A 25,954-nucleotide genomic window follows, 5' to 3' on the forward strand; every position below is an offset into this window, starting at 1 on the left:
TGAGAAAAATTCTTGGGAAAACTGGAAAATATTATGTCATAAAATAAGTATATACTGTATTTCACATCCTATACTAAGATAAGGTTGAAATGGTTTAATGATTTTGAAATAAAGGGTGAAACCATAAGCAAATTAGGAGATCAAGGGATAGTTTACCTGTCAGATCTTTGGAGAAGGGAGGAATTTATGACAAACAGGAAAAAGAGAGAACTATAAAATACAAAAATGAATGATTTTGATTACATTAAATAAAAACATTTTTGCACAAATAAAACCAATGCAGCCACAATTAGAAGGGAAACAGAAAGATGGGAAATAATTTTTATAGTCAAGGTTTCTGATAAAAGCCTCATTTTTAAAATAAATAGAGAATTGAGTCAAATTTATAAGAAAGCAAGTCATTCTTTAATTGATAAATGGTCAAATGATATAAAAAGTAGTTCTCAGAAGAAGAAATCAAAGCTATCTGTAGTCATATGAAAAAAATGCTCCAAAACCCTGATTAGAAAAATGCAAATTAAACTAACTCATCCAGCTCAACACCTATCCAAGAGGCCAATATGACAGAAAAAGAAAGTAATAAATATTGGAGGAAACGTGAGAAAACTGGGACACTTATGCACAGTTGATAGAGTTGTGAAATTATCCAACCATTCTGGAGAACAATTTGAAACTAAGTCCAAAGGGCTATAAAACTGTGTGTACACTTTGTTCCAACAATACCACTAGTAGGTGGGAACCCCAAAGAGATCATGAGAAAGGGAAAAGTACAAAAACATTTACTGCAGCTTTTTGTGTGGTGAGAAAGAACTGAAACTGAGGGGATGCCCATCACTTAGGGAATGACCGAAGTAGTGGTACCTGAACGTAATGGAATATTATTATTCCATAAAAAATGATGAGCAGGTGGACTTTAGGAAAATCTGGAAGGACTTATATGGACTAATGTAAGAGAAGTAAACAGAACCAGAAGAACTTTGTCCTTAACAGCAAAGTTATGCAGTGATTAGCTATGACAAACTGAGTTCTTCTCAACAATACAGTGATCTAAGACAATTCCAAAAGGCTTGTGATGGAAAATCCCATCCACATCTAGAGAAGGAACTATGGAAACTGAATACTAATCAAAGAATACTATTTTGGCTTATTTTTTTTATCTTTCTCATGGTCTTTCCCTTTTGTTCTGATTCTTCTTCTACAACACGACTATTAAAGAAATTTGTTAACATGGCTGTCCATGTATAACCTATGAGATTGCTGTTTTGGGGAGAGGCAAAGGGAGGGAAGAAGAAAAATTTGGAACTCAAAATCTTATAAAAAATAAAAATAAGTTGGAAGTTATCTTTACATATAATTTTTAAAAATATAATACTATGAAGTAAAACAAAATAACTGATTGCCTCAGATTGTTCTTCAATACTTTTGAGCTCTCTGTGAGGCTGACCCATCCCACCCAGGAGAAAATGAGTTCCTTATCACAATCTGGGAGGCTGGAGGCCTGAATTCTCATCCTTGTGCTAGAATAATTGTCTGTGGAATCTTTGTTCAACATGAGACTTCAATTTCCCCACTGATAACATAAAGTGTTATAATTTGGCACGGGACAAAGGGTAGTGAATTTGGAGTCAAAGGTAGACTCTATTCTCTGTGTGGCCCTACAGAGCATCTTCCTCACCGGATGGAAAAAAAAGAAGCTTGGAGCTATGTGATCTCTAAGGACTTGCCCAGGGCTATAATTAGATGAATTAAAAAGTTCCTCCAAGCCATAATTTGCTTTGGAACAATCCTGTTCTATACAAAACACACACACACACACACACACACACACACACACACACACACACACACACAAGCTTCATTTACCTATTCAAAGTAACAGGGGGGTTTCTAATCAATGAAACACACTTCCTACCTATTTCTGCCTGGACCATGCAAATTCTCTATCCAAATTCTTTCTAACGTGGCAGAAAATGATCTCATAGTATGCTATAAATCTGGACCAAAATGTAACTCAAAGCAATCCGGGCCAGCTTTGTCTTCCTACCTTTCCAGATTTTCTTCACTATGACCCAGGTACTTTCTTTCTTGCCTTCAATTCTTCATCTTCCTTTTAAGTTCTGTCTTCACCCTATGAGAATGTAAGCTCTCTGAGTTCAGGAATTGTCTTTATTTCTTCCTGTATTTGAATTCCTAGAATTTAGCGCAGTGCTTACCATAACAAGCACTCAATCAAAATTTCTATTGCTGACTTGTTGACTTTCTGCCTGGAATAGGAGCCAAGAAGCTCACATTTAATTCATTTGATCTAAGGTGAGGAAAATATAAGGCCTATGAGACCCAAAAAGATCACTGTTGTTCGGAGGGTCAGCAGAAAATGAAAGCAGGACTGGGAAGTGTTTTTACCTAGTGATAGGGAAGAAGAAAGTAGCTTCCTTTTTGAACTATTTATTCTCACTTACTAGAGACTAATTTGCTTCTATACTATTGAAAGCAAATAGCATAACTGACAAAAAGCCCATCACTTCCATCCTGGTTACAACTCAGAGAAAACTTTTTTTTTCAAATGAAAACAAAATTATATCATACTATATACTTATACCTGCCATGGCAGTACTATTTCCTTTATTTACCTTGAAGATTAGGAAAATAATATCATTATCCTGCAATCAGTTAAATCAGTATCCTTTAAAGGGTCTGGAAAATGGAAACCCAAAATCTGGAACTCAGTATTTTCCTTCATAGTGTAATTTTCTTGCATGGTGTGCCTGTATATGGTTGATCTTACTTCTACAAGGCTTTTCCTTATAAAATTAAATAATCTACTTATTTATACTATGGGTGTTTATAGTAGGAAGAAAACCAATCCACTCTATCTGTGGTGGCTTTATTATATGAATCCACCACTTTAAAGGTTTATAGCTGGCTGATCAATAGGATTTTCAGATCATCTGGCCAGGCTTGGCTAGCAAATGTTTTCCCAGAGGTGGAAGTCATCACACCCATCTGTCACCAATGACCCCAGTGAATGCAGTTACCAAAAAGCTCCAAATGTTTCATCTGCAGTTACCCCTTGCCTTCTTCATTAGTCAGACTCTGTAATTAATCACCGATGTTTCTACACAGGTAAAATTAAGTCACTATATTCTTTACACACACACAATAGGAAAATATAAAAAATTAGCATCAAACTCATACTCACCCAACATCTTTAATCAAAATGCTTCAACGAAATGTATTTTAGCCTTAATATTAAATCTATTGACAATGGAAGCAAGAAACAAGCCAGCTGCTCAAGATTAAAGGGTTTTTCCCCTTATATTAAATTATCAGAATGAACACTACAGTTGTCATTGTTTAAGTGAAACATTTAATATGGCTTTAAAATGAAATGTAGAGCATATTACCAAAGCAATTCAGTTGTGGTCTTTCATAACAAAGTCTATTGCTATATTTTTCTTTCAAATAAACATTTAAAAATAGTTCCAACTTTCCAGGTACCACCCCCACAATTACTACCCAGGCCCTAAAGCCTGCTGGATGTAGTTTTGCATGTTTGCTCAAGGAAAGTGGTCATAAGTGGACGTGGTACAGAAATGAGCACAATTTGGTGCAGGATAGATAATTCTAGGAAAACTCAAACTTTACACACAACCAAATTTGGGGCTCAATATACGACAGGTAATTTTGAATTACAGAATTAGAAAATCAGAAGGGACTTCAAAGGTAGTATCTGAAACTGGATTTGAACTTACGAAGATGATGCTAGAACTTCTTAATTCAGAACCGTCTGTATGCTTACCATAAAATTACAAATCGCTTCACCTGAGGGTTCGTCTGAAGACCGACCTCTTATACTTTACATATTCTTCCTGGCTTCAGGTCTAGCATTCTAACCACTGTGTCCCCCAGCTGTGCTTAATAAAAGCTTGCTGACTGCCTGACAGGATCCAATTTGTACCTATTCAAGAAGCTCCTTTACTTCATCCCTAACCAGTGATCTTATAGCCTTAATTCTACCCCCTTAACTCTCAAATCTACCTACAGCCCAGCACCAAACAGAAAAGTATTCATGTCGGGGTCTATGACAGCAATATGGATGAAAAAATTCAACCTAACCATTTTCTTGACATTTCTAATGAATCTGATTTTATGATTGTTTGGCTGGTTTCCTACAACAGTCAGTTCAGATAGTCGTTCCTGCTGTCCCTCCACTATGTGGCCTTGTACTTATTTTGTATTTTTGCACATAGGAACATATCATCTCCCCCAAGAGACAATTTGGTCCTTGAGGGAAAAGGTGACTTCATTTTTGCAGCCCTTTCCTCAGGCCCAGTATAGGGAATGTTTCCTTCCAGTAGGAGGTACTTAATTGGTGCTTATTGATTGACTGATAAGTGGTCAGATTTATCTTTAATTGCTCTTTGCTCTAATGCTAAGGTTTTCTGTTTACCATAGCATTACAAATTGTCTCACCTGAGGGCCCAGCCCAAGATTCACCTCTGATATTCAATGCAATGTTACTTGGCCATAACCTTCCACTCTACCTCACACCATTGCTACTATCTGATCCCTACACTACTAACGTCCCACAAGGGCCCAGGATGTCCTCTCCCCGGGTTCCTCTTCTGGCCAGGACACAGATCAGAACTTTAAAGCACAGATACTTTGTGGAAGCACTATGCTAAGAAATTCACTTGCTATTCTAACATATGTTTTAGAGGAATAACAAGTTGTATATAATACATTTGCAATTTCATGTACAATCATCTTTTTTATTATATTATATTAAGGAAATGCTTGCATTATTCCATAAATTATTATTATTATTACTGAGGCAATAAGAGTTAAGTGAGTTGTCCAGGGTCACACAGCTAGGAAGTGTTATGTATCTGAGGTCAGATTTGAACTCCGGTCCTCCTGACTTTAGAGCTGGTGCTGTATCCACTTGCCACCTAGATACCCTGCATAAGTTACTTTTTTTAATAAAAAAGTATAACAATGTCTGCTCCCTCAAGGAGAACATCCTATGGGGAGAGAGAGCACATAAGGAAAGTTTTTGTTGCAAATCAATGGAAAGGTCCCACAGTTCTTAGTCGGTGATATTAATGCATTTTTTAAAATATCATTCCCACTGATTTAAAAATTATATCAATTTTTGACATTTGACATTGCCAAGAAATCCACCCCCTCAAGAATGATGGAACAACAAGGTTTCAATGTAAATTGTATTTGGGGTGAGTCGTTCCTCACTTGGTCTTTCATATGGTTGCTGTTGTTTGTCCTTCCTTCTCAGAGACATCATGGAGGAGATGCTGTCACATGCACATGAAGAGGATTGAAGGGAAGAAGGGCCGTGCAAGGTCCCAGCCTCACTTTCTGCTCCGAGCCATTGGGGTCCCCTGACCAGATACGGATCAGAACGACTGGAGATGACCCCGGATGGAGGCACACCAAACACCAAGGAGTTCCAGGTGAATTCCACGAAGCTCCATGACATTCTAGGTGTCTGATGTCATCTCACAATGGGGACCCTTCTGCAGCCTGGCACGCTGGACCGTTCCCACTGCAGTGATTGGCAGGTCTGCAGTCCCTGGTCTGTGTGTCACCCGGTATTTATGATCAGAGAGCTGTTGACCTAAGCCATTTTTCGTCTTATATCATTCAAGAAATCTGCAATGACTTTGATAAGTGGTTTGGAGTCACTTGGTTGGCAAAGGGTCTGTAAGAAAGCTCTTGCTCCATCAAATCTAATGCTTTTTTATAATCAACACAATAAATAGCGGGGGATTTTACATTCTCCACATCCTTCAAGTTCTTGTGAAATGGTAGGGTTCAGTTTCAGATATCCTTTGTGGAAATGTATGTGGTCTTTGCTAATAGAATTCTCCACTAATAGAATCATAAAAATTTTAAGGCTCTAAAAGAGCCGTGGAGATCAACTAGTCCAGACCCCTGTATTCCCGGTGGAGCACCTGGGGCCCAGGAAGGTTCACTGACTCATGAAGAAAGTGGGGAGAAGAGTGATGGCCCACAGGAGAGTCCTATAAATATGTGCAGTTCTGGATACCTCATTGTGGAAAGATACTGACAGGTTGGAGAGTACAGAGAGAAGTGGAAACCATGTCAAGTCAATGGATTTACTCTGTGCCAGGTACTGTTACATCTGAGGTCACAAAGGAAGGCAAAAATCAGCCCCTGTCCTCAAGAAGCTGATATTAGAATAAATTATATCATATCAACATATTATATTGTAAAAATTGTTATTAATAATGTTAATTGCAGTATCACTAATATTGATTGTACTGTTATTAATATTGATTGTATTATTATTAATTATTATTAGTATTAATATTGATTACATCATAACATGTAGGGCAAACAACTACGTACAAACAAACTGTAGACAGAATAAATTAGAGCAGTCTCAGAGGGCAGGAACCATAATTAAAGAGGACTAAGAAAAGCTTCTTGAAGAAGATAGAAAGTTAATTGAATATTGAGGAAGTCAGGGAAGCCAGAAAGAGAAAAGGAGGACACAAAGATTCTCAGCATGGTGCATGGTCAGTGAAATGTGAGGAGCTAAGAGGTGAAATGTCATCTTCAAGAATAGCAAAGAGCCCAGAGACACTGGATCATGGATGGTATATGAGGAATCATGGAAAGAATGGGAGATGATGTGTTCAAAAAGGAAGAACTCTTGAATGTTATCTGATCACCATCTGAAAAAATTAAATGGTTTCAATACAGCATTCAAAATGCATTCTGTAGAGCTAGGACCAATGCATGAAAATTATGGGGAGCTCAATTTTGGTTCTGGAAAAGGGGAAACTTCTAACAATTGTTGTTTTTTTTATTATTAAAAAGCATATTTACAAAGCATATGCATAGGTAATTTCCCTTGCATAACCTTTTGTTCCATATTTCCCCTCCTTCTCCCGACTCTCTCTCCCCTAGCTGGCAGGTAGACCAATGCATGTTACACACATGTTGAAATACTGTTCTAACAATTAGGTTATCCTTTGTGTATTCCCTAGCACAAAAGGTAGGATGGCCATTTGTGATGTATGTTGTAAGAATTCATAAAGCACCTCCACATTTCTTTTTAACACCTTTTTAATTTTGTTGTTTCCCCAGGCCACACTAACTCCTACCCCCTGCATTGTGACATGGCATGGCCTTTTCTCTCCTTTGCTGAAGAATCCTTGCTCTTGGAAGCAGAGCCAAGATGATAGAGTTCTCTCCCTGACCTCTCCAAACACTGATCAAACATAGCAGAGCATCAGAACTCACAGAGATGGAGGGGGACAACTTGAAAGGTGGGCAGAAGGGCCTTGGGACCCACAGAGCCAGGAAGGGCAGTGACTCCCAACCCCTAAGCCCACAGAAGCCACAGAACCTCAAGGGTCGGCATTCTGTGAGGTGGGCCCAACCCAAGGCTGGCTTTAGGAGCCACAGAACCAACAGTGAGGCAGCAGAGCTCATGTGACAGCCCTAGGGCCCTTCTCTGCCCACAGGCAAGGCCTGGACAGTGGGTCAGAGAAAGTTTTCAGCTGCTGGCACTGAGGCAGGACTGTTGTTGCTGCTCAGATCTGAGGAGTAGCGCTGACTCCAGTACTGTCCCTAATAGGAAAACTGCTGTACAAAATCCCTGAAGCTTGGGACATTGTACCCTCCATTCTGGAAATAAAACATTTCTTTAACAGAGAGTTAAAAGCTAGGTAATAGGCTATGGAAATGAGTAAGCAACAGGAAAAGATTCTGACCATAGAAAGTTACTATGGTAGCAAGGAAGATCAAATACACACTCGCAACATGAAAAAGGCAAAACTCCTACACAGAAAGCTTCCAAGAAAAATAAGAATTTGTCTCAGATTATGGAAAAACTCAAAAGGGACTTTGAAAATCAAGTAAGAATTGGGAAGAGAAATGAGAGTGATGTAAAAGAAAAACCAAAAAGTTAATGAAAAGAATGTGTCAATAAAAGCAAAATTGGACAAATTCGAAAGGATGTACAAAAGCTCACTGAGGGAAATCATTTCTTAAAAATTAGACTGAGCAAATAGAAGCTAATGACTATGAGAAATAAAGATATAATAAAGCAAAATGAAAAAAAATAATAGAAAAAAGTGAAATATATCAATGGAAAAACAACTGACCTGGAAAATAGACCCAGAAGAGGTAATTTAAAAATTACTGATCTACCTGAAAGTCATAATCAAAAAAGGGCCTGGGCATCTTTCAAGGAACCATCAAGCAAAACTGTCCTGATATGCTAGAACCAGAGCATAAAATAGAAATTGAAAGGATCCAGCTATCATCTCCTGAAAGCGATCCCAAGAAGAAAACTCCCAGGAATAGTATAGCCACATTCCAGAACTCTCAGGTCAAAGAGAAAATATTGCAAGCATACAGAAAGAAACAATACAAGTATAGTGAAGCCACAGTCAGAATAACATAAGATTTAGTAGCTTCTATATTAAAGAATTGGACAAGAAATTTGGTTTTGCACACATATATTGTATCTAGGATATACTGTAACACATGTAACACATATGGGATTGCCTGTCATCTAAGGGAGGGGGTAGAGGGAGGAAAGGGAAAATTCGGAACAGAAGTGAGTACAAGGGATAATGTTGTAAAAAAAATTACCCATGCATATGTACTGTCAAAAAATTTTAATTATAAAATTAACAAAAAATAATATTTTTTAAAAAGGAATATTTTTTATAATAAATGATGAGCATGATGCTATCATAAAAATCTAGAGAGTCCTCCATGAGCTCAAGAAAAGTGAAATGAATTTATACACAATAATAGCAAAGTTGTGGGATGATCAGCTGTAAATGACTTTGCTATTTTCAGTAATGCAATGATCCAAAAGCACTCTGAAAGACTTATGATGAAAAATGCTACTCATATCCACAGAAAGAACTGGTTGTGTCTGAATACAGACTGAAGCAAAGGTTTTTTTTAAATTTTCTTTCTTTTATTCTTGAGGATTTTGGGGGGTGAAGGCAGATCTATGTTTTCTGTTATACCATGAATTTTATGGAAATGCTCTACACAACTTCACATAGGTCTTAATTAGGAGAGGGAGTTTTGGAGAGAAGAGAACTCAAAATTTTAAAAACAATTGTAAAACGTCATTTTGTTTATAACTAGGGCTAAATAAAATACTTTTTAAAAAAGAATCCTTACTCTCATCACATTGTTAGGCACAAAGTAGATGGACAATAAAGATTTGGAGACTGACAGCAGCCACTGCAGAAAAATTAGAAATAACTTAATAAGCTTAAAAAAAAAAAAGTACAAGCACCATTGACTCCATTTTCTAGATAAGGAAACTGAGGCTCAAAGAAGTTAAGGAATTTGCCCAAGTTCTCCTATGTAGAAGTTTTCAAAGCTGTGATCTGAATCCCCATCTGCCTCGTTCCCTCCAGTTCCAGGCTACGCTGCCTCTCAGTGAATAATCCAAAAGAATTCTTGGGGTTGAGACTGTTCTTTCTTCAATTACAGCTGAAGAAGTGTGTCTATGTATGAATTAAAAATCACTCTGGGAAACATCTAGAATGATAGCAAAGTTGCTTCCCTGAAGATGATTTTTTCCTTGCTTAGCTTTTTTCTCCAATGTGCTAAGAATGTATTGCAAAACCTGCTTAAAAGAAGCTGCAAAATCCTCAACCAGCTAGAGCCCATATGGCATGAAGCTATCAGAATTCACACCTCGGGAAACATTTATTAATTTATCTGTTAATTTCTCTTCAATTTTTATAAATTGTTTCCTGCAAAGTTGCTACAACTCGCAAAAACAAAAAGAATGCTTATCATAATAAATAAGACACATAATAAATAATAACTACCAAACTTAAGAGTAACAATAATAATGTTAACAGTGATACAAAAAAGCTGAAATCATTATATTTTCCTGGGGAAGAGCAGATGGAATACACAGCAAAAGATTATGTACCAATAGATAAGTGAAAAACCATGGAAACATAATTTAACCAATAAAAGACTCAAAAAATTATAAGGAAGTTATGAATGCAGAACTATTATCCACACACATAAACAAATTTTAAAATGCAGAAGACAATTCACTCTGGTATTGGGCTTTGTGGCCTAGAAAGCACTTTGTGGTGCCTTACAACAATCCTGGAGAATGGGAACTATCTTTGTTCCTATTTTACAGATGAGTTCAGAGAGGTTAAGTGACTATCGTTAACAATAATAAACAAGCATTTATTAAGCACCTACTGTGTACCAGACACCATACAACATGCTAGGCTTACAAAAATAAAATATGACTAACATATTTAGCATGTATTGGACTACCTGCCATCTGGGGGAGGGGATGGCGGGGAGGAGGGGAAAAGTTGGAATATTTTGCAAAGTTCAATGCTGAAAAATTACCCGTGAATATATCTTGTAAATAAAAAGCTATAATAACAACAACAACAAAAAATAGAATATAACAGTCCATGCTTTCAAGATGCTCATGATGTTAGTCTCAGTGGCGATATTTGATATCAATTCTCCCAAGATCTTTCACTGGTCCTCTCTCACATTCCAAGATAGTTTGGCTGTGGAGGACTGAATACAAGAAACTCATCAACCTCATAGTTTTATACACATAAGCTCATTTGACCTTCACGAAACTAAGGTCATAGTAGATAGAAAGCTCAGGAAGAACTGAATTCAAATCTACCCTCAGATATTTACTATGTGACTCTGGACAAGTCACAAGCCATTTACTTCATTTTTCTCAGCTATAACATGAACTGGAGAAGGAAATTTGCTATCTTTGCAATATCTTTGACAAGAGAAGCCCAAAGAGGGTCTCAAAGAATCAGACAACTGAAATGACTAGCAACCCTCTAAGAAAGATATTAGTCCCATTTTACAGATGAGAAAACTGAGTTTCAGAGACAATCAGCATCTTGTCCAAGATTGCCCAGCGATCAAAGGTCTGGAACAGGATTTGGATTTGATTCCAAGCACCAGGCTCCCTCCCAGGCACTCATTAGCCTCCTGATCAGGTCCCCACCTCTCCTACCCCACCTCACCCCTCACCGGGTTCATGCCTCAGCCAAAACTTCTGCCAGCTGCCAACTGGACTCCGTCCCCCCACAGCCTCTCCTTGCCATCTGGCCCCTCCTTCCCAGGGAACCATATGCCCTCCCAGCCCAGACCCAGAGCAATCTCCTGGGGTCCTTGAGGTGAGGTTAAGTGGCAGAGGAAGCGAGCCTGAGACAATGGGACGGCCGAAGCAGAGACAGATGGAATGGATGCTCCTCGTCCCCATTTTTATCCACACCATATGTTGGGTACCCCCCGCACAGAGAAAAGGGACGTCAGTTCTTTGATCATAGGTAGGCAATTACCACAAGGATGGAAGGAGAGCCTGTGGCTTTTACCTGGAATGGATTTATCATGATTATGGAGATTATTAATCATGTTAATAACAACAGAAAGTGTTTATATGCCACTTTAAGGCTTGGAATGTGCTTTTACACATGTAATCTATTTTAGTCTCACTATAACCCTATGAAAGAGACGTTATTATCATCCAGATTTTATAGACAAGGAAACTGAGGCTAAAAGATAATGGAAATTATTAACTATATTAATAATAACAGAAAGTATATATCACTTTAAGGCTTGGAATAAATGTGCTTTTACATATGTAATCTATTTTAGCCTCACTATAACCCTATGAAAGAGATGTTGTTATCATCCAGATTTCACAGATAGGGAAATTGAGGCTAAAAGATTATGGAAATTATTAATCATATTAATAATAACAGAAAGTATTTATATATCACTTTAAGGCTTGGAATGAATGTGCTTTTACATATGTAATCTATTTAAGTATCACTATAACCCTATGAAAGAGATGTTATCATCCAGATTTCACAGATAGGGAAACTGAGGCTAAAAGATTAAATATCTTGGCGAGAGTTACACAGCCAGTGTTTCAGGAGGTAGTCAGACTTGGGTCTTCCTGACTCCATACCCATTGCTCTAGTCACCAAGCCTCTTTTAAGGCAGAAGAGGAAATTCATGGGAGAAAAAAATGCAACGATTCTTGGGTCTTCCTTCTCTTCATAAATCACAGGGCACTGGAGCAATACCTTCATGCACATCCGCATAGGAAAGAGAGTTTAGCCTATTGGAGTCCTAAGATCCGATATTTAAAATCAATCCATCAATAAGCATTTACAATGTTCCAGGGACTATGGAGAACCTTCCGGACGTAAGTTCCTTTGGGGCAGACCTTGTTTTCATTATATATTATATTTGTGGCCTCAGCGCCTGGCACATAATAAGCACTTAAGTATTTACCAACAAGACTAAAATAAAATAATGAAACGGTTCTCTTCCCAAGAAGCCTGAAAGGAAACAACCCATATATGTGTGGATATAAAATATATGCAAGGTAAAGACATGGTCGTTTAGGAAAGGGAAGCCTAGAAGCTGGGCAAAATCAGGAAAGGCTTCATATAAGAGGTACCATGTGACCTGAGTTCTAGAGCAATCTAGGGATTCTAAATTAGGGAAGTAAAAATCCAGTACATTCCAAACATGAGGAAGAGCTGCAGCCTCTTCAGTGATGTGAAGAAATGAGATGTGATAAGCACTGAGAAGGCTGGCTTGTTGGAATTGTAGAAAGCTCTATGTTCTATGAATAATGGGTAAAAACGCCATTTTGGGGTGGTAACTGGGAGAGCCGATGGGTTGTAGTAAAGGGATTGATATAGTACAGGGCTTTGTTATTTGATCCAAAAGAAAGCAGGCAGTGCCCAGAACCTGCTGAGCAGGTCCAGAACAGAGTCAGAGCAAAGCTTTATGAATATCATTTTGTCACCCATGGGAAGATGGCTTAGGAGGGGAAGATGTTAGAAAAGGGGACCTAACTACAATGATCTGGGCAAGAGGTGATAGGGGCTAGAACTAGGATGCAAGGCCTAAGAAGTAACAAGAAACTGGACAGACAGAGTTAGGAAAACATGGCCACTGAACATGTGAACATATCTATGTATATGTGTATATACTCACACACACACACACATACACGGGTGCATACATGTGGGGCAGAGAGGCAGCACAACAGACAGAATTTGGGCCCTCACCTTCCTGAGTTCAAATCTGGACTCAGACACTAGTTGTATGATCCTGGGGATGTCACATACCATGTTTGCCTCAGTTTCCCCATCTATAAAATGGGCCAAAGAGGAAAATGGCAAACTACTCTAGTATCTTTGCCAAGAAAATCCCATATGGGAGTCACAAAGAGTCGGACACAACTGAAAATGACTCAACAACAAATGCATATGTGTGTGAATGTGCACAAATTATTGTAGAGGGCATCCTATCCTCCTGTTCCCTTGGGCTCACACCTTGGACTTCCCACTGGCTTTCACCCCATCCCCCACATCCAATGTCCCTTTTGATTCACCTCTACAATATGGCTCAATTACTCCCCTTTCTCTCCTTTGACCCTGTTGCCCCTCAGGTGGACCCTCACCTTGCTTACTTAGGCAGAACCGCTCCGAGTCTCTCTCCACTCCAATTCAGCCTCCATTTGCCCCTAAAGGGCTTTTCCTAAAGATCATGTAACCTCCTGCACTTTGAACTCTAATAGCTCCTCATTACCTCCAGGAGCAATGAAAAATGCCTTATTTGGCCGTCCTGGCCCCCTCCTACCTTTCTAGTCTTCTTGCCCCTCAGGTCCCAACACATGCTCTGCCATCCAGGGAAACTGGTCCCCTGGCTGGTCCCTCAACAAGACCCTTCATCTCTCCACTCTCTGGCTGTCCCCCATGCCAGGAACACTCTTCCTCCTCATTCCAACTACTGATCTCCCTGGATTCTTTTAAGTAGCAGCTAAAATCCTTCTTTCTCTGGGAAGCTTCCCTAAGCTCTCTTAATCCCAGAGCACTAGCTATTTTCAGTTATTTCATATAGTTTGCCTTGTATGTATTTATAAGCAGGTAGTATCCCTGATTAGATTTTAAAGTCTTTGAGGACAGGGCCTATCTTTCACCTTTTTTTGGGTCCCTAACATTTAGCACAGTACTTAGAATATATTAAATTCTTGATAAATCTTCCCCCCTCCACTGAGGCTGGGGTTAAGTGACTTGCCCAGGGTCACACAGCTAGGAAGTGTTAAGTGTCTGAGACCAGATTTGAACTCGGGTCCTCCTGAATTCAAATTGGTGCTCTGTCCACTGCACCACCTAGCTGCCCCTTGATAAGTCTTTATTGAATTGAAATGAATTTAAATTTTGGTTCACATATATATCTATATATTTATTCAGACAAACACACACATATGTAAGCTAGCATTTCTATAGAACTTTATACATAGTATCTCATTTATTCTCTATCATCCCTGGGAGATAGTTACTATTATTTCCATTTTAAAGATGGGGAAACAAAGGCACAAAGGAGGTAAGTGACTTGCCCAAATTACACAGCTAAGTTTCTGAGGCTAGATTTGGAATAAGTGAGAGTGAAGAATGGATGATGATATAAGTAACGAACCTGGTGACCTTTGGTGGATGGTAGTGCCTTTGGTGGGAAGAGGAAAGAAAACATGGCCATGAAATATCTACTGAATCTTTGGAAAGAAAACTGGAATGTATATGTAAGTGGCCAAAGTAAATATTATTTTTGGTAATATTTGGTAATATTGGTAAACATGAGCAGAATGAATGAATCATCACTACTACCACCCACCACCATCATTGCAGCATAGCCTTATGGCTAGAAGGGATCTCAGAAGCTAATTGGTGAGACGGAATTATTCTAAAATTGAGGAAGCTGAAGCTCAAGGACTTATCTACATGGTTAGCAACAGAGCCAGACATTTATTAAGCATCCTGGTTTACAAAGTGCACACATTACCTCATTTAACTAATAGAAACGTTGCCAACAGGGAATCTCCTTTTTGTTTGTCACCCTGGAGGCATTTAATAAATATTTGTCAAAAAATGTCACAACAACTCAGTGAGATGGTGATCTTCCTAGTTGAGATGAGATCATTGGTCAATGGGCAAGTATTTGATAAACTTGGAAAGTGATTTCAAAAAATGAATAAATTGTTTCCCATTCAGCACAGTTCCTGGCCACTCAGTGTATTTTCATCTTTTCTTTGCTAGATTTCCTTTTGATCCTACATTTTCATATGCAGCATCAAGGATATCTTGCTTTTGTCCCGTTATTAGCTTAAACTCAAAGTCAAGGTACAGTTTTATAGCTATAAATACATTGGAAACATTAATCTTGTATTATTTTTATAATCAGTTATAACACAATTATAATAATTATATTATTATTATATTAATTAATTAAACATTACACAATACTGATTGAGTATATGGTAAGGGAGAGAATTTTTCCACCATATCCTGCCTTAGCTAGGCCACAATATTGGAGAGGAACCACAAATTAAGATAAAGATATTTAAAAGAAGGTCAGTAGGATGATGAGAGGACAAAAGAATATCAAAGGAAGTGACTGGGAATATTTAGCCAAAAAGAAGATTTGGGATCTTAGGGGAAGAGGAGATGACGTCTCCTTAAATATCTGAAGGCCATCATTTGGAAGAAGGACTGGACTCATTATGCTTTAACCAAGAAGAGCCAAGGGTGGAAGCAAAGAGAAGACAGATTTAAATTTGACATAACAAAAAAAAAAAAAAAAAAAAAAAAAAACAAAACTTCCTTACAAAGGGCCGCAGGGGTCACTAGGGTCCACTTCACAGGAAGTCTTCAAGCAGGATCTAGACTACTATTTGTCAGGGATATTTGTAGAGGGAAATTGTTATTTATGGGCAAATACCAGTTGGACTCAATGACCACTGAGCATCTGGGGCTCCATATGAAATAGATCAAGAACTGAATTCTTACTATGTAGCTTTAGATTTTCAAATGGAAGATTTAAAAAGAGATTCCTACATCTTGAAAGATGAATTCCTACTTTGGGGGACTTTTGAATTCCAATGACCTCACTTAGACATCTCTTGGGTTTTGTTGACATAGTTACACAAAAATCGCAAAGTCCCCATAACCAAGTAAATATACAAATGGACCTGCATTCACAACTATAGTGAGCTGCCTATGGTTCAAGTCCCAAAACCAGCTACAGATGGAAGAGAGGAATGATCAGAAAACAAAAATAACCTTGGGTGAACTTGTCTCCCCTAATCAAAATTTCACCTCACCCATATACTTTGCCTTTAATTTTGCACTGATTCACAACAATGTCTAAGCCACCCTGACCATATTCCATACCAGCCATCTGAGTGCTTAAAAATGTTGTTTCTATATGACTACATTGTAATTAAATGAACTTTCCTGGCAAAAAAACAAACTAAGCTGTTGAAGAATAATGATTATTTGAATTGACTTTTTTAGTGGTTCTACTTAATCTCTTTTATTTTTTCTGGAACTAAAACCAGACATAGTATTCTTAATTTGGCAAATGTGACAGCCCTATGTCCCAGAATCTGTTGTTCCAATATGGAAGACAATTAGCATATTTCTTCAAGAGAATAACTTCTAACTGTGCCTTTTGTTGATTTACTGGGTCCCTGTTTTAAAGCAAATGGAACTCATTTCAAAGAACAGATAAAAGTTAGCCATTTGGAAAAGCAAATGTCATTTTGTTCTTAAAGTGATGATGGTAACTCATATACAAAATCAGTTTCATCATATATACATATATGTATATGTCATATATACATATACACACACACATATTACCATGTTACTTGCCACAAGTCACTTAATTGTAGGGTCTCTACTTGTTCATTTACAAAGTAAAAACAATGAAACTTGAAATACAGTACTCCAAAAGGCTTACTACTATGTGGATGAAATGAGATGTCTGTTTAGCATTTTGTAAATCTTACAGCAATATGTAAGTGCCACTGGCTATTGTTTTTATTCTTGTTACTAAAATAATAGCTATCAGAACATTATTTCTTTCTTTTGTCCTTTATCAATTTAAAAACAATAATTATATTTCTTGTTTATTCACACACACATACACATGATGACACATTTGGTTTATTCCCCTGCCCACCTGTTTCACCTTCCTCTAGAACTATATATGCATTTGATAATAATAATCACCCAGAACTAGATAGGACAGTAAATAGAGCCTAGAACTTGGGAGTCAGGAAAATAAGAGTTCAAATCCTCCCTCAGATACTTATGTGGCCTTAGCTTCTATGGGCCTCAGTTTCCTTATCTGTATAATGGAGACATTAATAGCATCTAGCTTTCAAGGCTATTATGAGGATCAAATACATTGATCCTTATTTGCAAACTTTAAGCCTATATAAATGCCAGTGATTTAATGTCTATTTTGACTATCTGCCTGTATGTTTTTCTTAGGGGTTCTTAACATGAACTTGTGTGTGTGTGTGTGTGTATATGTGTGTATAGATAGATATACAAATATATAAATATATGTACATATAATTCGTTTCCTTTGTAATCCTTTTTTTTTATTTTATTTGCTGGGAAAGAATCTATATGCTTCACTTTGACTGTAATACAAAAAAGGTTAATAGTTCTTCGATTAGCTATAGGCCAAAATGAAGATAAGATATCACTAATTGAAGATTTACAAATATGTCAACATCATTTTCTCTCATTACTTTAACATGGTAACCTGTTTAGAAGGGGGAAACTGTATTGATAAGTTTCCAATACATAGAGCATCTAAGCTAGTTCTTCCATTTTAGCAATAGTTTTTTTTTTTTTTTAATGGCCACATGATTTCAGATTCTAGGCCCCATCCCTGTGGTAAGAGTAAAATTTAAATTGGAAGGCATCCTATTGAGTAACATTTTTATGAGCCCTTTTCTGAGAGTCTATGGAGGCAAATTCAACAAAAGGCTTTAAGAACTTCTGCAGTCTAAAAGTTCTGAGATTTGTTTTTCAGACCAGATATGGGATTTTCCTATATTCAAAATGTCTTTGACTATAGAAATTCTATAGATTTAATTTACTAATATTTCATGACCATTAAGTAAGTGAAAATTCTTTTCCTATTTGACCACAGGCTTTCTTGGGAACATATTTGCCATGCCTTCCAAATAGCGTGTCCTCTATGTATATCATTTGTGTCTTTATTGCTGTAAATGAATGTGGTAGTGAAAGTAGCATTATCTTCAGGTGTTGTCTATTAACATCCTATGGATTTCTCTGGACCTTCATGATACTAACACATTTATAGAAAACTGTATTCACATAATAATCGATGCTTTGTCTGTGGGGTATGAAAGAAACAATTGAAAACCTCCAAATAATTGAAGTTCTTGATTTCTGTGCAAATAATCTGCTGTCTGGGTAATGTTATGTTGTATTTGAATCCTGAGACATAATTTTAAAGCCAAAGCACTGTGTATTAAATTAAAATATTTTGTTCTGATGTTTATTATTGTTCATAAGCCATGAATTATTAAAATTCTTCTTGGAATTTTTCCCCCTTTGAATCAAAGCAACATATATAGCTCTTCATCAACTCTGTTAATTTTGGAGAATTTCTCCTTAATAACTTTAGACAACCCCTGATCCCTATGCCTCTTTTCCTCTGCCTTCCCACTAAATAAATCAGATACATGCTTTCATGTAGATAGAACTTCCTTTTCTTGATAAATAAAGTTTGGAATTTGAAGTGGCTTCATTGTTGTTGTTGGTTTGGGTTGAATTTTTAAAAAGAGAAAATGGAAAAGAAAAGAGCTCCTTTCTAACCTTCTCTCCAATAAATTAGTGAGTGGGATGGCTGCCCATTCTCTAATCTATATTTTTAAAGAAACTATGTGAGAATGAGAGAAGATAAGATAAGGCTGCCTAAAGGAGATTGAATTTGCATTCTGATTATTTGCACAAGTGTTCTATTCCACAAAGTTTATGTATCTTCTTATGCCTAATGTAAGTATTACCTACTAGGATTTGAGTTGTTTTTTTTTTTGTTTTTGTTTTTTTTTACCCCTTTCTCTCCAACAGATTTGTAAGCATCAAACCGTTTTTTCCTCCAAAAAGGCAAGTGGTATATACAATTTAGCTATTCATTTATGCAAACGACGGTAAACAGAATTATAAAGACAGATAATAAACAGCAAATGAGGTTATTTTGCTTTGCGCTTCATGTTGTCAGAGTTCTGAGCATAGTTTAGTGTTTTCTATTCATGACTTTATATTACCAAATTACTCCCTGATGATGTCTCAGATGTGCTTTTGTCTGCAAATGAGAAGGAATAAAATACCAAGACATTAACGTTAAATTACAATCGTTAATGGCGTAAATACGAAAATAATTACTGCATCATACCATCAATTGTTATGTGTTCATTACTGAAGTTCTTGTAAAGCCTTCATTCCCTCGTTACAATTATTTTTTTTTTCTCTTTATTTTTGTCTGGTTATTTTATAGCCTTGACAATACTTAGCAACATTCAGCAGTTACACAACCCATTTACTCCTGTTTAAAGCTTCATTTAAACTTCATTCTCACTCATTTTTGTTTGGGTGGGTGTGAGTTTTACTTCTGTCTCCATGGCCAAAAGTTTGGCGGGGGTGGGCCCAGGCAAGATGGGCGTGTGAGATGAGATGATCTGAAACCTGCAATACACCTGGAAGAAACTCCCTGGACCACACAGCATCCTTCCAAAACTCCTTGGACCAAAAAACCATGTTCTTGCTCTTTGAAGATTCTCCTCCCAGTGGCTGCTGCTGTTTTAATAGTAACAGCTTTTACAAAGTAGCTTGCACTTCTACAACCAACCAGGCAGAATGCTTTTGTGATACTCTTCCTCCACCTCTCTCTCTCTCTCTCTCTCTCTCTCTCTCTCTCTCTCTCTCTCTCTCTCTCTCTCTCTCTCTCTCTCTCTCTCTCTCTCTCTCTCTCTCTCTCCCTTTCTTTCTCCCTTCCTTTTTTCCTCCTTCTCTCCCTCTCCCCCTTCATCTCTCCCTCCCTTCTTCCCTCTTTTCCTCTCTCCCCATCTCCCGTCTCCTCTCTTCTCTCCCGTTTACCTCTTCCCCCCTTTTCCCTGCCTTCTCTCCCCTCCCCTTTCTCCCTTATCCTCTCTCCCCTATCTCTAGCCCTCCTTCGTTCCTTTCTCCTCACTCACCCCATCTCTCTACCCATCTTTTCCTCCTTTCTCCCTCCCTTCCTCCCTTCCTTTTTTCCTCCTTTTCTCCCTCTCTCCCTTCCTTCCTCCCTCTTTTCCTCTCTCCCCATCTCCTGTCTCCTCTCTTCTCTCCCTTTTACCTCCTCCTTCTCTCCCCTCCCCTTTTTCTCTTGTCCTCTCTCCCCTGTCTCTAACCCCCCTTCCCTTCTTTCTCCTCATTCACTCCATCTTTCTACCCATCTTGTCCTCCATTCTCCCTCCCTTGTCTCCCATTCTCCCCCTCTCTCTCCTCCCCTCTCCCCGTCCCCTTCCCTCTGTGGATCTCGGTTCTTTTTCTCTCTTTTTCCTTAGAATCTCCCCGTCCACTTTCCCAAAGTCCCTCCCCCCACACCTTTCTATCCTCCCTTTTCTTACCTGCTCACTGATATCTCAGTCACAATGGCACCCTGGGTACTTTCCCTGCCTGCCTTCTGAGCCTTGATCCACTCATCCACCAAATATGACTAGACCAGAGCTCCCTCCAGAACCTGCCCTTCTTTTGTTTGTAAGCTCCCACCACCACTTTCCAAGCCTCACTGGGGAGGGGAGAGAGAGGAGGGAGAGGGCTGCCCTCCAAGACTCCTGAAAATGACCACCAAACTCCTCTGCTCTTGTCGCCGAGAGAGCAACGTATCCATGGACAGCATGCAGCCTCAACGCACCCATCCCTACCCGCAGCCAGAGGCGCGCACAGACATCCGGAGCCTGGGACTAAGGTTCCCAGAGGCCCGAGGGATGCTCAGGGCTGCGGAAGCAGGGACACACAGTCCCCGGCGCCCTTGGTCCTGCATCTCTCGTTCGCTCTCAATGCTAACTCGGGAGATCTCGGCCAAACTTCTCTCTCGACCGGACCAGAGCCACATCTTGGTAGGGAATGAGCCATAAACGCTGGGGAGGGAGAGGGGGCCACAGGAGAGAGCTGATGAGCTTCAAAGCTGAAGGGACCTTAAAAGTTATCACTCCCAAGCCGGAAGGAAACTGGGACCTGGAGAGGGGCAGGGTCTTAGTCAAAATAGCGAGAGGGGTAAGAATGTAAGCGCAGAGGTTATTTAGTGCCCTGAAGGAATCTGCTTTTTTAATTTAATTAATTAATTTTTTTTTTGGCTAGACTTGTGCTGAAGTGGTTTAAGGAGCCCTTTAAGGGGAAACTCCTACCAAAGCAGGTGCACACCGTCAGGTGACTATTCCAGAGTCTCACTGCCAGTACGTGCCAGATCCTAGACGAGAAGGCAAGCCTTTCTCCCTGACGCTTACCACCTGACTCCCACAGCAGACGCTGCACAGAATGTTTGGGGAACTGGGCAGCGGTAAAAGTGACAGCGGCCTCGGACACGCTGCAAAGTTTAATCCTCTCCCTGGGACTCCCGGCTCCCAGCCCTGGGATCCTCGCCATTCCTTCGCCACCTCGACATCTCCATCCTTGGAGACTGGGACCCTCGGCGGCGGCCAAACCCGGCTTCTCCAGCCCAGACCCGAGAGTCTCCCTCAGGGACCCGCCCCGACCCCCGCTCCCCCGGGGCGCTCCGCTAATTTCTCCAACTCTGGGGTCCAGGGCCGCTCTCCAAGCCCCGGCTGCAAACTTTTGGTGGCCCGCCGGCCCCGGGCTGGGGGGGGGGGGGGGGGGTCAGCAGCCCGGGGAGGTCCGGCAGGCGGGGCTCACAGGTGCCACCGGCCCAGCGCGCAGAGGAGGCCGGGCGGCGGAACTTGACAGCCCCATCCATAACTGCCAGCCCACGCCCTCGGCCGCCCCGCCGGGAGAGGAGAACAAAGCTGGGCGCCAAGGGGACCTTGGGGACCGGGGCGGAGAGCTGTCCTGTGGTGACCGGAGCCGGCCCGGGCTCCCCCCGCAGCCCCACGCGGGCCAGCCTCCGCACTCCCCATCGCGTTACCTTTGGGCCGCCGGCCGGCTTGCCCCCGGAGCGCGCCCGCCAGCCCGGCCGCCTGCCCCGGCAGCTGCTGCTCGCTCGGGCCGCCGCGCCGCCTCTGCCGCTGCCGAGTGGAGCCAGCCGAGCCTCCTCTCCCCGCCCCCTCGGTGCTCCGGCCCCGCCTCGTCCCGCCCCCGCCCCGGCTGAGCACGAGCAGCTCTGGGGAGGGGGTGGGGGGTGGTCCTGCTCGTCTCTGCCACGCGCTCGGGGCTCTCCGGCTGCTGCCGCTGCCTGCTGCCACCGCCCGACGCTGGCAGCTGTGCACCCGCTCCTGCGGCGTCCGTGCGGAGCGTGTGGCTCCGGGCTACCTGCCCCCGAGCCCGGCCCGACTCTGCCCCACCCGACCGACGGCGCGCCGGGGAGCGGGGGCCGAGCCGCCCCGCAATCCGGCCAGCGGAGGGGACCGCTCCGCCGGCCCGCGCCCGAAGCAGGATCGCGCCGGGCAGCCTCCCAACGCATTACTGGGAGCCCCTCGCTGGCCCCGGCTGCCAAGGCGGCCTGCCAGCCCGGGAGACGCTGGCCCGGGTGGGCTTGCAGCCTCTGCGGAGCCCCCCAGAAAACGCCACCGGCGCGGGGGCTCCATCCCTCAGCTCCAGTGAGCGGGTCTGCAGAGATACACCGGGTGGGGGAGGGGATGCTTGCCATCTGACAGCTCTAATGAGCGCCAGGAAGAATTAGACAAACATTATTAAGTGTAATAAACACTCGGCGTTGGCATCGGGCAATCGCGTCTGGAGGAGGCTCGGGGAAAGCCGGGGCTGAGCTTGTGTATTCCTAATGTCTTTTTAACTTTCTGCAGCCGCTCTAATAGGCCTTTGCCTCGGCTGTTGCCTGGACGGAAAATCATTAGCCCCGTAATAGATGAGCCAGTTCAGGAGGAAAGCCACCGGGACGCCGTTCCTTCTTTCATAAGTGCAATATATTAGCCGCACAGGGTGCGCTCCGCTGCCAGCTTGGCCGTGTTAATTACCAAACTGTCAATGGCCAACTTCTTGTTTCTACTTCCGGACACCGCATCTGGCACGGATAAACAAATAAAAGGAAGCCTCCCTCCCTCACTCAGTGCCCCTGCATTGGTTCTTTGCCTTTCTGTTTTGTTTTGTTTTGTTTTTTTTACTAACTCTGCCTTTCAGGAAGCCTGGATGGATTGACTGGAGACCAGCAATCACTTTTCTCTGAACAAACCGAATGCAGAGTTATTAAAGCAGCGCACACTGTTTTATAGGGAAGATGAAGCGCTTCAGAGGCTCCATCCCAACAAGTTCCCCGTGCTTTTTAACCATCTCCAGATTTTTTAATTAGACACTTTTCCTAGGGGGTAGAAAGGAGAGAATTTTAAGGAAAAAAACTTAAAGCCTTTCCACGGTTGATTTTACCCTTTTTTTTAGGCTTATCAGATCCCGACCTCCTGGGATCTACGATTTAACACGGGTGGGTTCCTTGGAAATCAGCTAGTCCAATTCCAGAGTTTTACAAATGAGGAAAACTGAGGCTCAGGTTAATAAGATAGGAAGTGCCAGAACCAAGACGGGAAGCTAATGGTTTAACTTTGGACGCAATGCTTTTTCCAGTAGGCCGAGCCTAAGACACTGCCTAAGACTGATTGAAGGCATTAGTCAAATCATTTGATAGTAGAAGAGACTTTATTTCTAAAAGTACATCCCTGGAGGCCCCCCAAAATTATGCATTAATTGTTTTTAAAATAGAGTATCATGCTGAGTGAAATGAGCAGGACCAGGAGATCATTATATACTTCAACAACAATACTGTATGATGATCAATTCTGATGGACGTGGCCTTCTTCAACAATGAGATGAAGCAAATCAGTTCCAATAGAGCAGTAATGAACTGAACCCGCTACACCCAGTGAAAGAAATCTGGGAGATGATTATGAACCACTACATAGAACTCCCAATCCCTCTATTTTTGTCCGCCTGCATTTCTGATTTCCTTCACAGGCTAATTGTACACTATTTCAAAGTCTGATTCTTTTTGTTCAGCAAAACAATTGTTTGGTCATGTATACATATATTGTATTTAATTTATACTCTAACATATTTAAAATGTATTGGTCAACCTGCCATCTGGGGTGGGATGGGAAGGAGGGGAAAAATTGGAACAAAAGGTTTGGCAATTGTCAATGTTGTAAAATTACCCATGCATATATCTGGTAAATAAAAATGAAAGAAAGGAAAAGAAAGAAAGAAAAGAAAGAAAGAAAGAAAGAAAGAAAGAAAGAAAGAAAGAAAGAAAGAAAGAAAGAAAGAAAGAAAGAAAGAAAGAAAGAAAGAAAGAAAGAAAGAAAGAAAGAAAGAAAGAAAGAAGAAGAGAGAAAGAAAGAGAGAAAGAAAGAGAGAAAGAAAGAAGAGAGAAGAAAGAGAGAGAGAAAGGAGAAAGAAGAGAGAGAGAAGGAAGAGAGAGAGAAGGAGAGAGAGAAAGAGAGAGAGAAAGAGAGAGAGAAAGAGAGAGAGAAAGAGAGAGAGAAAGAGAGAGAGAAGAGAGAGAGAGAAGAGAGGAGAGAGAAAGAGAGAGAGAAAGAGAGAGAGAAGAGAGAGAGAGAGAGAGAAAGAGAGAGAGAAAGAGAGAGAGAAGAGAGAGAGAGAGAGAGAGAGAGAGAGAGAGAGAGAGATGAGAGAGAGAGAGAGAGAGAGAGAGAGAGAGAGGGAGGGAAGGAGGGAGAGAGGAAGGAAGGAATTAGAGTATCATTGATTCCTCACACACTGCAAGTAGCTAAGGCACAAAGACTCCTCAAAGTGATATCCAAGGCCATCCAGACCAAAGTTTTCTAACACTGGGTTATGGGCCATTCTTAAATGAGGCTTGGATCAGATTAAAATGTAATTGGGAAATAGTTCACAAAATAAATAAATATAAATAATATTAATATATGGTTTTCTAAGTTAATAGGCTACAAATAGGGATCCTTGTTAATGGTCTAGTTCTAATCTCACATGGTGGGAATGTCAACAAGATCCTAGTTCAATCCAAGACCCCTTTCTGTCCCTTTCCTCAGTAAACTGTAAATTGAGAAAAATTACAGCATTTGTCTCAAACTATTTGCTGTGAGGGTCAAATGAGATATTTATTAAGCACTTAGCACAGTGCCTGGAAGAGAGCAGGAACTATATAAATGCTTATTTCCTTTCTTCTTTGATTTTATTTTGATTTCTATTTGAGTTCTGCATCACTGATGCAATTAAATCTTTAGGTCTCAAATAGCCAGTTCAAAATGGAAGAAAAAACAACCAACAAAAGAAAATTTGGAAATACTACACAATTGACTCTAGTTTTCACTTTGATAATTGATATCAAACATCTTCTTGCTTGATAAAGAATCCAGTGACAAAATCTTAGTTCCAATGGGCTTTCAGCAGACTCCATGGATATAAAAATAAATTCATTGAAGGTCATTGGTCAAATCATTTGATGGCAGAAGAGACTTTATTTCGTAAAGTAGTGGATTGAAAAACGTTATTCAGTTTACAAAATTTCTATGCTCAACTTTTGTATTAATGTCATGAAGCCTACAAGACTCCTATCTGTAGCTATAATCTGATTAAATGTCATTGGAAAACATTTAACAAAACAAATACAATACAATATAGATAACATTAATATTTTAATTAATAGTAAATAGTTTTTTGAGCCAATTACTGACCATAAGGATCTATTTTCACATGACACAATTGGTATAGTAGATAGAGAGCCATCCTTGGAGTTTGGAAGTCCTGAATTCAAATTCTGTCTTTAATATATATTAACAGTATGACTGGTCAAGCCTCTTGATCTTTCAGTGCCCTAGAGAAAGTCTAAAAAGATTTTGGTCAGCAGATACCACTCTGCA

The 25,954-nt window shown here is 40.4% G+C and overlaps 1 protein-coding gene across 2 annotated transcripts in view; it reads right to left on the bottom strand.

Annotated features, from left to right (window-relative positions):
• RARB (retinoic acid receptor beta) overlaps positions 1-22,162 on the bottom strand; it is a 713,488-nt gene extending 691,326 nt beyond the window's left edge. For both annotated transcript variants that reach the window (XM_074268511.1, XM_074268510.1), the window contains exon 1: positions 22,075-22,162. The gene's annotated coding sequence lies outside the window, so the exon portion shown is untranslated. The remainder of the gene's footprint in view (positions 1-22,074) is intronic.
• Positions 22,163-25,954: the final 3,792 nt, after the last annotated feature.

Source organism: Sminthopsis crassicaudata, chromosome 5 (assembly GCF_048593235.1).
Source record: "Sminthopsis crassicaudata isolate SCR6 chromosome 5, ASM4859323v1, whole genome shotgun sequence".
Lineage (NCBI taxonomy): Eukaryota > Metazoa > Chordata > Mammalia > Dasyuromorphia > Dasyuridae > Sminthopsis > Sminthopsis crassicaudata.